This window comes from Lathamus discolor, chromosome 2 (assembly GCF_037157495.1).
Source record: "Lathamus discolor isolate bLatDis1 chromosome 2, bLatDis1.hap1, whole genome shotgun sequence".
NCBI classification, from domain to species: domain Eukaryota; kingdom Metazoa; phylum Chordata; class Aves; order Psittaciformes; family Psittacidae; genus Lathamus; species Lathamus discolor.
Genome location: NC_088885.1, coordinates 107,369,452 through 107,382,604, shown reverse-complemented (window position 1 = coordinate 107,382,604; position 13,153 = coordinate 107,369,452). Strand labels below are relative to the sequence as shown.

The 13,153-nt window shown below is 41.0% G+C and overlaps 1 long non-coding RNA gene across 1 annotated transcript in view; it reads right to left on the bottom strand.

Moving 5' to 3' along the window:
* Positions 1–13,153, bottom strand: part of LOC136008559 (uncharacterized) — an 81,876-nt gene that overhangs the window by 47,296 nt on the left and 21,427 nt on the right. The gene's annotated exons all lie outside the window — the stretch shown is intronic.

The window sequence follows — 13,153 nt, the reverse complement described above, 5'->3', positions numbered from 1 at the left end:
GTAACACACAACAGAATTATTTACTCTACATGCTTCATTTACTAAGAATCTACAAAGAGTATCTCTTACACAAGTCTGAGACTATGCTACCACGGTTAAAGTGGAAATAACTTTATTACCAATAGTTTAAAATTCATGTATACATGAACCCAAAAATAGAAAATACTGAAAAAAATCATAGATGAATGCAAACAGAAGTTTTGCGTGCTACCAGCTACCACACACTCTATTCAATGTATTTCAGATTAAAATAAGTAGTCCTCAGTTGTTTAACTGAGACATTTACAAATTTATAGAAACTGAATTTTCTTCCTGTAGTGTATATATATAACAGATACATAACAAAATACCATGCAGCACAATATGACATTCATATAGGATAATCACACACTTACTGTGAGTAAAGCAGTCTTCTCAAGTTCATGCTGATGAACCCTTTGCCTAGTACTTCACGCTGCCATTTCCTAAATTTTTACATGCATGCTTGTCTAACAAACCTGGTTGTGCCTGCCACCTGACTGCCAACTTCATGGAAAATGCAACTATCCAAATATCACTGAAATTGGCTCTACCCCTCCAACAGCTTTTGATTCTGTAGGTGTCTATATAGGGCGGGTTCTTTCTCTGCACCTCTGAAGTGTAAAGGCTCACATGTATATAGAAAACAGCAGTAGTTGGAGAAGCTGTTACCCCATAGCTAAATAAAACCGGTGCTCGTTCCTCACGTTCAGTGCAGAGTGCAATAGCTCTGGTTGATCACAGAATCACAGAATGGTTTGGGTTGGAATGGACCTTAAAGCTCATCCAGTTCCAACCCCCCTGCCATGGGCAGGGACACCTTCCACTAGATCAGGTGGCTCAAAGCCCAGTCCAACCTGGCGTTGAAGATAAGGCACGGGCTCAGACTTTCCAGGTCCGTCTGACTCTGGCATCTTGTCCGGGTCAGCACAGACCAGAGCAATGGACACAAGCGGCCACGGGGTGGCACTCAATAACAGCACTGTGGAGCGGCACGTCCCTGTATCCCATGTCGGGGATGTAACCAGCTGTCTTCGTCTGAAAGGTTTCAGGATGCTACCCGCGTAGCTGCACGTGTTCCTCGGAATATTCTGCATTTCAGCTGTATGTTTCCTGTCAAGTTGGAGTTTAAAATTCGCAAGTGCAACACTATGCTTCTTTTGAAGCAGTGCAAAAGAATCACAGGATGGAGACAGAAGCTGTGACAAAACAAGGTATTGCCTGTAACAGAAAATAGCAGTTTGCTCGCTGTCCATCTCTGATACTAAAGCCTGCCCTTTACTTCATCCTTTTGTTCCATGATAACAAGTCAGACCAAATCAATCAGCCAAACCTTCACAAATAAGCTCTAATATTGTTGTTGATTAAACATTGTTTTAAATACAGTGCTCACCATAAACAAACAAAGAAAGGCAAGACTTGTGAGAAGAGGTAATACCTGTTAGCAGGTAATAGTACAGTCACACAAATGCCAACCTTCTGAGCTTACATGCATTCTTCATGAATTAAACCTGGTCTTTAAACAAACACTAACCTTACGGCTTTAGGAAATTTCCCTCTTGTATCATTTGAAGTGAACTGAACATCTGAAAAAACTCCTCACTGGTAGTTAGTGTTTATGGTTTTGCCTGCTAAAACTTGGTATCAGCACAGGCCTCTGTTTTGCACTTGCATGTTAGAGAACAATAACATATGAACATGGAAATGGCTGCAGGAGGTCACACTGAAGATCCATCCAGTCCAGCAGTGGCCAGTAGTAGAGCATAGGGCACATTGTTATTAGGGCAAACAAATACTGATGGCAAATATTTCCAGTTCCTGACAGCCTGAAGCTCAGGCATTTGCCAGTGCAGAAGTGGAATTTGTGCTCAGTAGCCTTTGGTGGGTTTTGGTGCTTTGTTTGGTGTTTTTTAATAGATTTGTCTTATTTCCATTTTCTCAACATGGGTACAGTTTGGCACTGATCGCTAGCATGGCAGCAAGTTCCACATTTAAGTGTGCATTGCTTGAAAAGGTATCTCTTTTTGTTTGTTTTGAACCAAGAGTATTGCTGGATGCAAGTATGATGCTGCAGTATTACATACAGGGGGAGAAGCTTTGCACTTTCAAATCAAATAGGAGGGCTGCCTAACCAAACACGCTTACATATGCTATTTGCACCATATATAATAAAAGGAGATGAAATTATTTTTTGTATCTTCTCTGAAGTCAGCAGATCAAAGCAGCTATAAACCTCAGCATAAAGGCTGACCTTTAGAACCAAACTAACATAATGTTTATCCAGGCATAAAGATGCTGTGAGGATAAAGCTTGTTATCTCAGGCCTTTCCAGACTGAGGGAGAAGTGTTATATTCATGATGAAGTATAAGGAAATACACTGATATAAAGCACCAAGGTGAGATTCTGAGCTGTGCTTGAATCATGCTACAAGATCTTTATATGTTAAGATAGTTTTACACCTACCCAGTTCTGAGTGTGTCTGTGACTGAGGAGATCTGCCTGTAACTTACCCCATTTAAATCTCTCTGAGGCATTCAGGGAGTCACGGCACTGCCTTGTATCATCCCCTCCTGCTAAAACATTTTCTGTGACAGGAAACACATATCGTATATATAAAGACAAAAAGGTTGAGTCTCTTTAAACTGACTGTAAATTAAATCCATCAAGAAGCTCAGTGTTTCCTCCTTTCAACAGTTCAGATGTTAGCGTATTGCTTCCTCTAGAATTCAACCAGCGTAAATGGGGAAAAGAACATTTCCTTGTAAAACAATCTAAAGATTGGTGGTTGAAGGATTTTTTACAGAAAACATAAAAATATCAAGAGGAGGAGCTGGAAGTTTCCTGCATTTATTCATGAGTGGCATTTTTCGCAAGCAAAAAAAGGGCTTTGGCATTTTCCAGTCCTAAGGTCAGCCAGAAAGCTAGCTGCAGACCTAGAATTTAAAAGTATTTCCTAATTCTGAATAAATCTGTAAACAAAACTAGCTGGACCAAATTCCTTCTAGACAAACCTAAATGAAGCCTGTTGAATTATGTCAACAGGAAAAAATTTGACCTATCTTGTTTACAAAGCGTTACGCAAATACAACAAATCAATTGAATAAACAGTTCCAGAAAGAGTGCAACATCATAATTCAAAATATGTTCTAGGAGGCATAAGGGTAGATTGTGAGCTGAAGGCTTGCATCATGGAAAAAGTGCTAAATAAGGATTCAAATTTGCTCTAACACATTTAGCCTTGCTGCTCTTACCTCTTATTTAGGGCAGAAGAAAAATGTACTTACCAGACAAGACCAAATTCACCTCTGATGTAAGCTGGATTTAAGACCAAGACTTAGTCAGTATTCTGATTGCCAGAGGATAACAGACAGTGAACATGCATAAAGGACAAAATTCTACCTACATGTATTAAATACTGAAACCCAATGAGAATACTGCATCCAATGCATGAATTAACATCATAGAATCATAGAACCATAGAATGGTTTGGGTTGCAAGGGACCTTAAGGATCATCTAGTTCCAACCCTGCTGCCAAGGGCAGGGACATCTTCCATTAGACCAGGTTACTCCAAGCCCCATCCAACCTGGCCCTGAACACTGCCAGGGATGGGGCAGCCACAGCTTCTCTGGGCACCCTGTGCCAGTGTCTCACCACCCTTACAGTAAAGAACTTCCTTGTATCTAATATAAATCTACCCTCTTTCAGTTTAAAGCCACTCGTCCTCATCCTGCCACTACAGGCCCTGGTAAAAAGTCCCTCTCCAATTTCTTATAGGCCCTTTCTCTAGGTACTGGAAGGCTGCTATAAGGTCTCCCCTGAGCCTTCTCTTCTCCAGGCTGAACAAGCCCAACTCTCTCAGCCTGTCTTCACAGGAGAGCCCCTGCACAGGAGATCTGGTCCATTGGATTTACAGACATCCTACTCCTGTCCTCAGCTTCTGTGTGGTATTACTCCTCCTGTCCCTGCAAAGCCTGGTAAACTGGTATAGGTAGCAGAAACTGCTTTTTGCCAACTCTTTCATAGCTGGGACCTGGAGACCACTGTAATGGGAGAACTCTTAGTGGGTAAGGCAGTCAATAATTCAAGCAGGCATCTATCTGTGCTCAACTTTTATGCAATCCTTCTACTAACAACCAAAAATCAAGTATTAATTAAACATACAGACCTAAACATGAAGCCTTAGGTCTACAGTACTGTGAGACTGATGCTGCATTGTGGGTTTTGATGGCTATATCACTTTTTGATTCTTAGCCTCCAAGGCTGTGGTAGTTGAGTTTGAGAGCTCTTCAGCAGGGGCAGAACTAAAGAAGGCATATTCTCCCTTCCCCAAGCTCCACTGTGTGTCACTAGTGCTCACATACAGCTTTTCCATGGATTAAGACCAATCCATTCCAAAGGTTTGCTTCCTCTTTCCATAGATCGGAGACAGTCTGCTCTGGCTTGTCAGACAGATTTTACACTCTTTTGCATGCAGGACCAGTCCAGCCTTTTCAGGTGGGTGCTACTTGTCTGCAGACTGCATGCTGGCCATCTGAGTCCTTCAATTTTTTGCAGACTGGGTACAGTTATTTTAGTTCTACTATTTTTGTGCAACTATGCCAAGCAAACAGATATTACACAATATTTCACTTCCTAAAACAACAGTCTTGTGATATGTCTGGGTGCAAGGCAAACAGGATGCCTCATGTTTAAACCCAAGCAGGCTTGTGGTATATCTGGGTACAATGCAAATAAAATATATTTCTCAAATAGGTATTCTCACTGAACAGCTATCCCTTCTGACTGTTGATTGCTGCCATTCTGTGAACACACTACCTGATCCCACAGCTGAGTCCAGTATGATTTTCCTTCATTTGTCAAATCACTTTTCACTCAGCATGGAGTTAGAGTTACTGACTCACCTGAAAACAGCCTCCACTCCTCCTCTACCTGAGCCACTAAGAGCTGCCTTCTCACCATCAGGTAGAAGCAAAAGTTAAATTTGTATTTACATGTTGAGTTTGGGGTTTTTTAAAGAGAATGGGTCACTCATGCTCATACATTAAGATTATGACTGTATACTTCTCTGACTTACAACCTGGTAACAGTAATGATTACTTGTGTAATGAGGGCTGGATATAAATACTAGGAAGAATTTATAATCTCTTGTTCTTCAACTGTGAACCACAGCAGATGGTTTCACTCTATGCAGATTAAGAGCAAAGTAACACATTTTGTATTTCCAGAATAAATAGGAATAACTTAACACCAATTCAGTTAGATCATACAAAATAAGAAAGACAGCATTCTAAGCACTGTATATCTACTGATTTGAGGAGATTTTGAGATTACAGATATTACATTTGGCAGTTTAGAATCATTCACACCACAAATGGATGAGAAACTGTGAGAGAAGAATGAATCTGCAATAGAACTGGGATTTGGTTCTCAAGCTTTACTGTAATTTCCAATAGAGCTCTTTTTCTGCAAGGACCCATGTTAGAACTAGTTTGTCATTGGAACAGTTCCTCTGAGTAAAGCCCCTTTTACGTCCTATCCATGTCTCCAGGAGGTTAAATCAAAGCATGAAACAGAAGAGGACAGAAGTACTTAAGGGATAGACTGAGAAGCACAAGGAAACAACACAACAGTACGCACCAGTGTGACTGGTATCAGTTCTAGCAGTCTTAACCGTTGTTACAGGGTTTTTAGGTATCAGAGCAAAGAAGAACTTTAACAAGAAATTGAAAGGTTATTTTAGATATTCATACACATAGGAAATTTCTCCCCAGCAGACAGTACAGGGAAAGCATGAAAGAAGTGGGCAATGCAGACTGGCATCACAGTGTAATAATAGGAGATCTTGATGGAGGAGACCTTGATGGCACCAAGGTCCTGCACATGCGGACTGCCCAGGAGCCCACATGTGTTTGATTTTGGAGCACAGTTCACCCATCCTGCCACTCAGACGCCTGAATTTATGCCAAACATGAGCTGGCAATTCCAAGCCAGGAAATCTCTTGCCACTCTGTATGAGGACAACAACCAGGATGGAGAGAGCATTCTTCTGTATGACAGCACCTGCAGTGGAGATGGGCATTTCTGTGGATGAGTTAGTGCCAAGATTTTCCTCTGAGAAGTGACAGATTGGAACAATGTAGTGCAGATTGGACCATGGATTTTGTCAGGCAGGGTCCATGCTGCAGGATAACACCTAGTGTGTTTGCTGGTCCCACAGTTCCTCTTGTCACCCAGTTTCTAACACAGAAATAGCTGTTGAACAATTGAATCAAAATAGCCATGGGTATAGGATAGAAGAAATACAGTATGTTACAAGGGAAGCTTTATAAGGGGGGAGAGACCTTGAAAGTGAAACAAGCTTTTGGATAATACAGGAAATGAGAACTTTCCCGTATTTTTGTGGCCAAATTTCGGGAAACAGCATTTTCAGCAATATTCTGAATGGCTGTGAATTGGAAAAGATTGAAATCACAAGGACATTTACTCAGGAGACAGAAAAGAATGTGACGGTTACTGAAATAAATAATAGGCATAGGTGTCAGGAAAGTACAAGGGCAGAAGCTGCATTAAAGTGCTGGGCTGTTTTTGATGAAACCCCAGATACCGACTGTAAATTGTTTGTTAAATACTCTGAGAGATTAAAAGAGAAAGGATGATGAGGCAATAACCAGGAAAGGCAGGTGAATTCAAGGGCACTATTTTAAGATGGGAGAGGTCAAATCATGCCTGGATCTGCGAAGAGGATAAACCAAAGCAGAGTGAGAAGAAGACTGAAGATGATTAAAGACAGTGTGGTGAGTGGGCAACAGAAACTAAAGAGAGGATGAGACTAAGTCATTAGGAACATGACAGAAAAGAAATAAGAAATCTGAAACCTTAGCATCTCTCATGGCAGGAATAGCAAGCTGCAGACGGGCATATATGGTTTTGGGTCTGGTACATGGCTCCTCTGTCTCCTGTTCCCATGCGGTGATCATGAATCACCGTGTCAGCTTTACACCGGCCCAGACTGGTGCAGTCATGCTGCTGGCACTCAGACTTTGTGCTGAGTCGTAGAAAGGCACGAGTATGCAGGGGACACAGCCATGGGAGGCTCTTGTGTCGTAAGCAGAACCTGTGCACCAGGATGCTCCTGTCTACTTGGCAGTGACTTGTTTCACCACAGGTTTCAAAGTATGGAACAGCTGGATCCTAATAATCCACAAAGGTATCAAATCAGCCTGTCTGTTCCCAACACACTTAATTACTCTCAAAGCTTTGGCTATAAGACAAATGTAATTCCTGTGCTTGTAATTATCATCCATAGAGCTGTGAAGATAACTGACTTGGCATGAATGTTTTGATTTACATTAAGACAGACTTCTTCCCTGGGGACCCACTTTGATGCAAGGGAAAGGCTAATATGACCTGGTGATAGCAAGAACTATGCCAACAGAAGCATTAAGTCCTGGAAGGATCATCCAAGGTGAAGAGATGATTAAAGGATGAATAAAAAATAGCTTCTGGTCATCCAAGATGGTGTCCGGTGTCCACGAAATAGTTTGGGGGGGGGGGTGGGGGGGTGGGGAACAAGTAGGGAAAAAAATATTGAAATACAGTATAACTGTTACAATAAACAGCATAATAAACAGGGATGGCAGAAACTTATTTGTGCCCTAGGGAAACTGACAGGGAGTGAAGCATTTGTTTTCAGACAAGATATTAGCACATTAGAAAGTCAGCAAAAGATACTAACACATTAGTCTTACTAGGCAAAGTAAAAACATCCCTTTAAACTGCATAATAGCAATGGTATAACAATAATTTGACCAGAAGTCAAATTCACTCCTGATAAATTTTGTTCCCTCTAGGAAAGAAATGGAGATGTTGCCTCCTTGCATGCACACACTCACTGTGTTGTGTTTTTTCTTTTTTTTTTTTGTAAACTCAACCCCAAGGGGTTTAAGGCATTTTATTTCTTTTTAAGTAGGTCACTGTATTTCCTTTTCTGCACTGCCTTCTTTCTAAAACAACTTGTAGCCTAAACTTTCTTCTCTTTACAATAGGGGAAAACGAAAAAAGCCCTGCAGAAATTTCAAATCTACTTTAGCAATTCTACCCTATTCCATTTTAACCTCACTCCCTCAATATCGACCAGGCTATTCTCAAATTCTTGCCTTTCCATCTGCTAGTCCACAGAAGGATTTGGGGAGTAAGGCATCCTAGAGAGATGAAAGCTGTGTACTGCACAAAAGAGGAAACTTGTTCTTGAAAAGTATGACAAGGCAATGCAAGTTGTTACTAAAGCTGTCACCATTCTGGTCAGGCATGATCTTTGCAAAAAGACAGTGACACACTGATTGTTAGGAGCTTAAAAGAAAACAGCCTAAAACTCCATCCCATTATGTCCTTCCTGCATTTATCTCCACTGAAAATTGCCATTACCTCTCCTTCCGCCTCCCAGAAGACCTGCAGAACTTAGTAATACAATAACCCACAAAATGCCAAAAACCATACTTTATCCAGCATGAGGCGGGGAGAGACTGCAGTGATGGAGTGACAACAATTACGATACATGCAGGTAGTAAATGTGTACAGGGGAGGTCATCTCTGATTGCTTGCCTAAAAGGTTGAGAGAGTGCATTGGTAACTTGGTTGCTTGGGATGCTAGAGGCTGTAATACCACTGCTTGCATTTGGCCAGCACACTGAAGCCCAGCTTGTAAATCAAGGACCATGCCTGGAGCTTGTGAAACCAAGTAGAGCAGCATTCAGACCCTCTTCTCTGCCAGAACAAGACATGAGGTTCACAGGCACTGTGGGAGGAAGACATAAATAATAAATGAGCTAAATAATGAAGACTAGCTGTACCTAATTATAGTTCTAGCTGCCCTTTTGAATAAAGAAAGTTCAAAGCTCCTGCAAAAAGATGCTGACCGCTTTTTTGAATGGTGTTTGAACTTCACGGACTATTAACATGAGAAAATCAGGATATGCCAGTGGAAGTCACAGCAGCCTTTCACGACCTTACTGAAGAGAGAGGCAGTGTCTCTTCCAGCAGTTTATTTACACATCAAAACATTCTTAAGCTTAAATTAATATTTAACCTGAATACAGAAGCAATCTATGAATTAAAATTAAATTGTGTAGGGTATTTGGAAGCTGTTCTTCCTTATAGCTCTTGGTACCTGGCTTGGGAGACTAACTTAGGAAAGTAGCTCTTCAGGCTCTGTACATAGTCAGGAGAGATTCAGTTAACCACGGAAGGAGTGCAAGTTTTTAGCCAGGGTATTTAAGTGTATAATGCTAAGTGTGTGAATGCACATAACTCCTCATCCTTCTTTATTTATTAAAAGTTTAATTGAGAAGGATTTATTCCTAGTGCCCTTTCCATGCTGCAAATCAGGGATTATGAATGGCTCATAACTGGGAACTGAATTTCTCTCAGACTAGGGGAAAAACATGGTCCACAGAATAGGATGTTGGGTTGTAGGTTGGTGGACTTGTGTTCTTTTCCAGTTCTCGGTGACTTCTTGTAACTAACTGGGGTTCAGTGCACACTCGCTTCACATTTTCCTATGTGTAAGATAAACATAGTAATTCCTAATCACATTCTAAAAGAGGTCTTCATCTTTGGATAACAAAGTCTTGATTATATGTCAACTACAATTATTTCATTCACAGCACAACTATCTATGCATATGAGCACATTGGAGTTACTGTTACATATTTCTAAATAATGTGAGTAGTAGAAATTAAGGACAGTTCAATTTAAGGTTCTTTCTAAACTTTCATTGCATTTTCACTTTCATGCATAATATGAAATGTACTTTCACATGATGGTGAAACTGCTAGAGCATATTGAAACAACTGCATTTGCAGAAAGTACAGATCTAATCAAGGGTCTTATAAAATTGTACTTTGTGCAAATAGTAAACACCACTAAGACATTTTTTATCATTATCCCCTATTCTTTCAGTGGAAGAGTGTTTCATAGTACTGTGTAGGCTTCCTCATTAGACCTCAGTAACACTAAAATAGCATCTAGGAACATAAGCAATATGTATGCAGGTGTCGTGGTTTAAACCCAACCACACAGCTCGTTCACTCATTCCCCCCCCCCCCCCCCCCCCCCCGCCTTCTTTCCCTCCCTCTACTCCTGGAGGGACAGAGAGGAGAATCAAAAAGAATGCAGCTCCCATGGATTGAGATAAGAACAGTTTAGTAAGTAACGTATAACACAAATCACTACTGCTACCACCAATAATAATAATGATAAAGGAAATAACAAGAGGAAAGAATACAACACCTCAGCACCAGCCGACCGATAACTCACCTCCCCCCCCCGCCCCAACCAAGCACCGACAGATACCTCATCCAACCCTGCAGTCCAAGCCCTTCCAGTTAACTCTCCATTACATCCTGGCCATGACGTGCTGTGGTATAGAATGCCTCTTTGTCTAGTTTGGGTCAGGTGTCCTGTCTCTGTTTCCTCCCAGCTTTCCCTCCTCCCTGGGAGAGCATGAGGCTCAGGAAGTCCTTGTCCAGACCAAACATTTGAGCAGCAACTAAAAACATCAGCGTTATCAGCACTGTTCCCAGGCCAAAAAATCAAGAACACAGCGCTGCACCCGCCACCAAGGAGAAAAAAAATGACTGCTGCTGCTGAACCCAGGACAGCAGGCTGAGTAAAGTGCAGTGTGTCATAAAAGTACACAGCAAAGGAAAAAACATGTGTTGCTAATCTGTAATGCCATCTGTATACAGAACAGATTATATCCTGAAGGAATGCCAGCAAGTCATCTTTGAATTTAAGCACAGATTACTTTTAAATATATATCAAACTTCATGATATAACACAAAATAACTGGCTAAATTATGTATGAATATTTTACTGAGTTCAGTGGGTATTATGTAAAGGATGCTGAGGCTATAAACATTTTATCTGCATTTGGAACACAATACAGCTTGAGCCTATTTTCATTATGATTCACCATTTACTGGTACTGCTGCCATTTGCTTCAAGCATACTATAGAACAGTGATGCAAATCTGTCATCTCTAATACTCAAGCCATGGAAGCAAAGTAATCATAAAATGACTGAAATATATTCGCTGCATGCAATGTGAAAGCTTCAGTCTCACAAACCAGTAGGCCTGGTCCTCAGATGAGGTAAATCAGTTCCCTCTTCTTCAGTGGACCTATACCACTCTCCACCTGCACAGAAGCTATGGCCAGTTACCTGTGGCAGTGACATGCTCCGTCTTTATAAATGTCTTTTCAGATGCTCTAACAACTACACCTTCCAGGTTTCTCTGGTATAGTAAGCACCATTATCCCAGGCAGCCTTCCCCTGCAGCAGTATCCGCTGATGTTCACTTCCAGTTTGGTGGCTAAGTAATTGTGGGATTGTTGTTTTTTTCCAATGCGCCTTTTTTTCCTTCCATTCCCTATGCTTCTCTAGTTATTTCTCTGAAGTAAAATGTTCTGCAGAAGAGGCTGCATGTACAGCCTCAACACTAACTATACAGTCATCTTTTCTTGGAAGTGTTTGTTCTATGATGCTAAAAATATCTATTCTAATGTTTACTATTCTCAGGTGAGTGTGTTAAATGAGGAGGCAGTTCACTGACTGCTTTGTCTCTACCTTGCTGACAGAACTGGGTCTCAGATCATACTTCACACTAATTCTACTCCGTAGTACATGTAATTAAATCTAATGTATCACAAAGATAGCAGCACTTTTTAATCTCAGACACTCCTGGGTATATAAGCCATTTTTTGTAGTCACAACGTGAAGACTGCAACTGAGAATGTTTTGTTTTCCAATGTTTTTAGGCCTTAATTATTTAATATGATCTCTTCTGTTTGTCCCCTGTGTTTTCACACTTCCTAAAATAGATCACTGAACTAGTTCAATATGAACATACTAATGTATAATGCTCAGGTTTCAGAAAGATTTTAACAGCCTTTTCTTTTTTACAGCAGAGCTGATTGAAGGTGTGTCAATGCAGTAAGAAGCCTGTGATACCATTTCATAGTACTTATGCTCTCTCCAGATGACCTGTTTTCAGAAGAATCTTCAAATGGCTTGCAAACATTCACAGTTCCTACACTGCAAATTACTTACGGTTTCTATAACAATCTTAGAGCATGTATTATAAAATAATTAAAATTTAATGGTTTCAGTCTAATTGTAATGCTGTGGCTGGAGGTACTACTGTTGAATGTCAGAAAATATACAGGAAATGCCTGTATATAAATAATGGATTGAAGATTAATGAATGCCAATCTCTTTATTTTTGTATTTCAGGGCAGAGAGTAATGTAACAGTCATTAAATATCCCTAGTATGACTGCATTTAAAACAAAAGCCTGATAGCAGTTATTTGACATAATATGCATACTAATGAAGAAATCCAGTGACACACTGAATAGTTATTTGGTTGCAAGAATAATTGTCTAGCGTATATTTGCTGAAAAGAATAGTACTCTCCATCTCTCCCTTACTAGCCGGTACAATTAATACTTGTGAGGATGCTGAGGACAAGGTGCAAGATTACAGGAAGAGGTGGTCTGGCCATTTCTCACCAGTCCTTGCACACCTGGAGACACAGGCAAAGTATATCACCTGCTGTATTTCCAAACCCTTGTCCAACGAATAAACACAGGGAGTCTTGTTCTCTGGAATGCAGCTTCCCGCATTGATGGGTCACGCTGGAAAAAGAGTGGTCTGAAATCAGACACCAGAGGGTCTGACTCTCTCAGGTACTTACAGTGGTTTTGAGCCATTGTATGCACGCACTTCGTGGTGCTGCACCAGGCCCTGTGTAGGCAGGCCTTTGGCACTTAATGTCAGCGCATGTAGAAGGCAGAATGCACAAAGCAATGTCTTATCACTACAGTCCCTGAGGAGGAGTCCCTCCCTGGCACCCTTGTAGGCCCCCTTCGGATACTGGAAGGCTGCTATGAAGCCATGAAGGCAACCAAATTTTAAGTCTTCCTTTTTCCCGTCAAGGAAGGTCAAAACATAGGTGCAAGGAGTTAAAACACTCAATACCCCCAATCAACAAAACTGGGCTAAAAGGAGGAAAACGGAGGACGCAGAAAGCCTCACAAGTTTCTGCGGTTTCCCGCTATTTACCACAGGGCCTC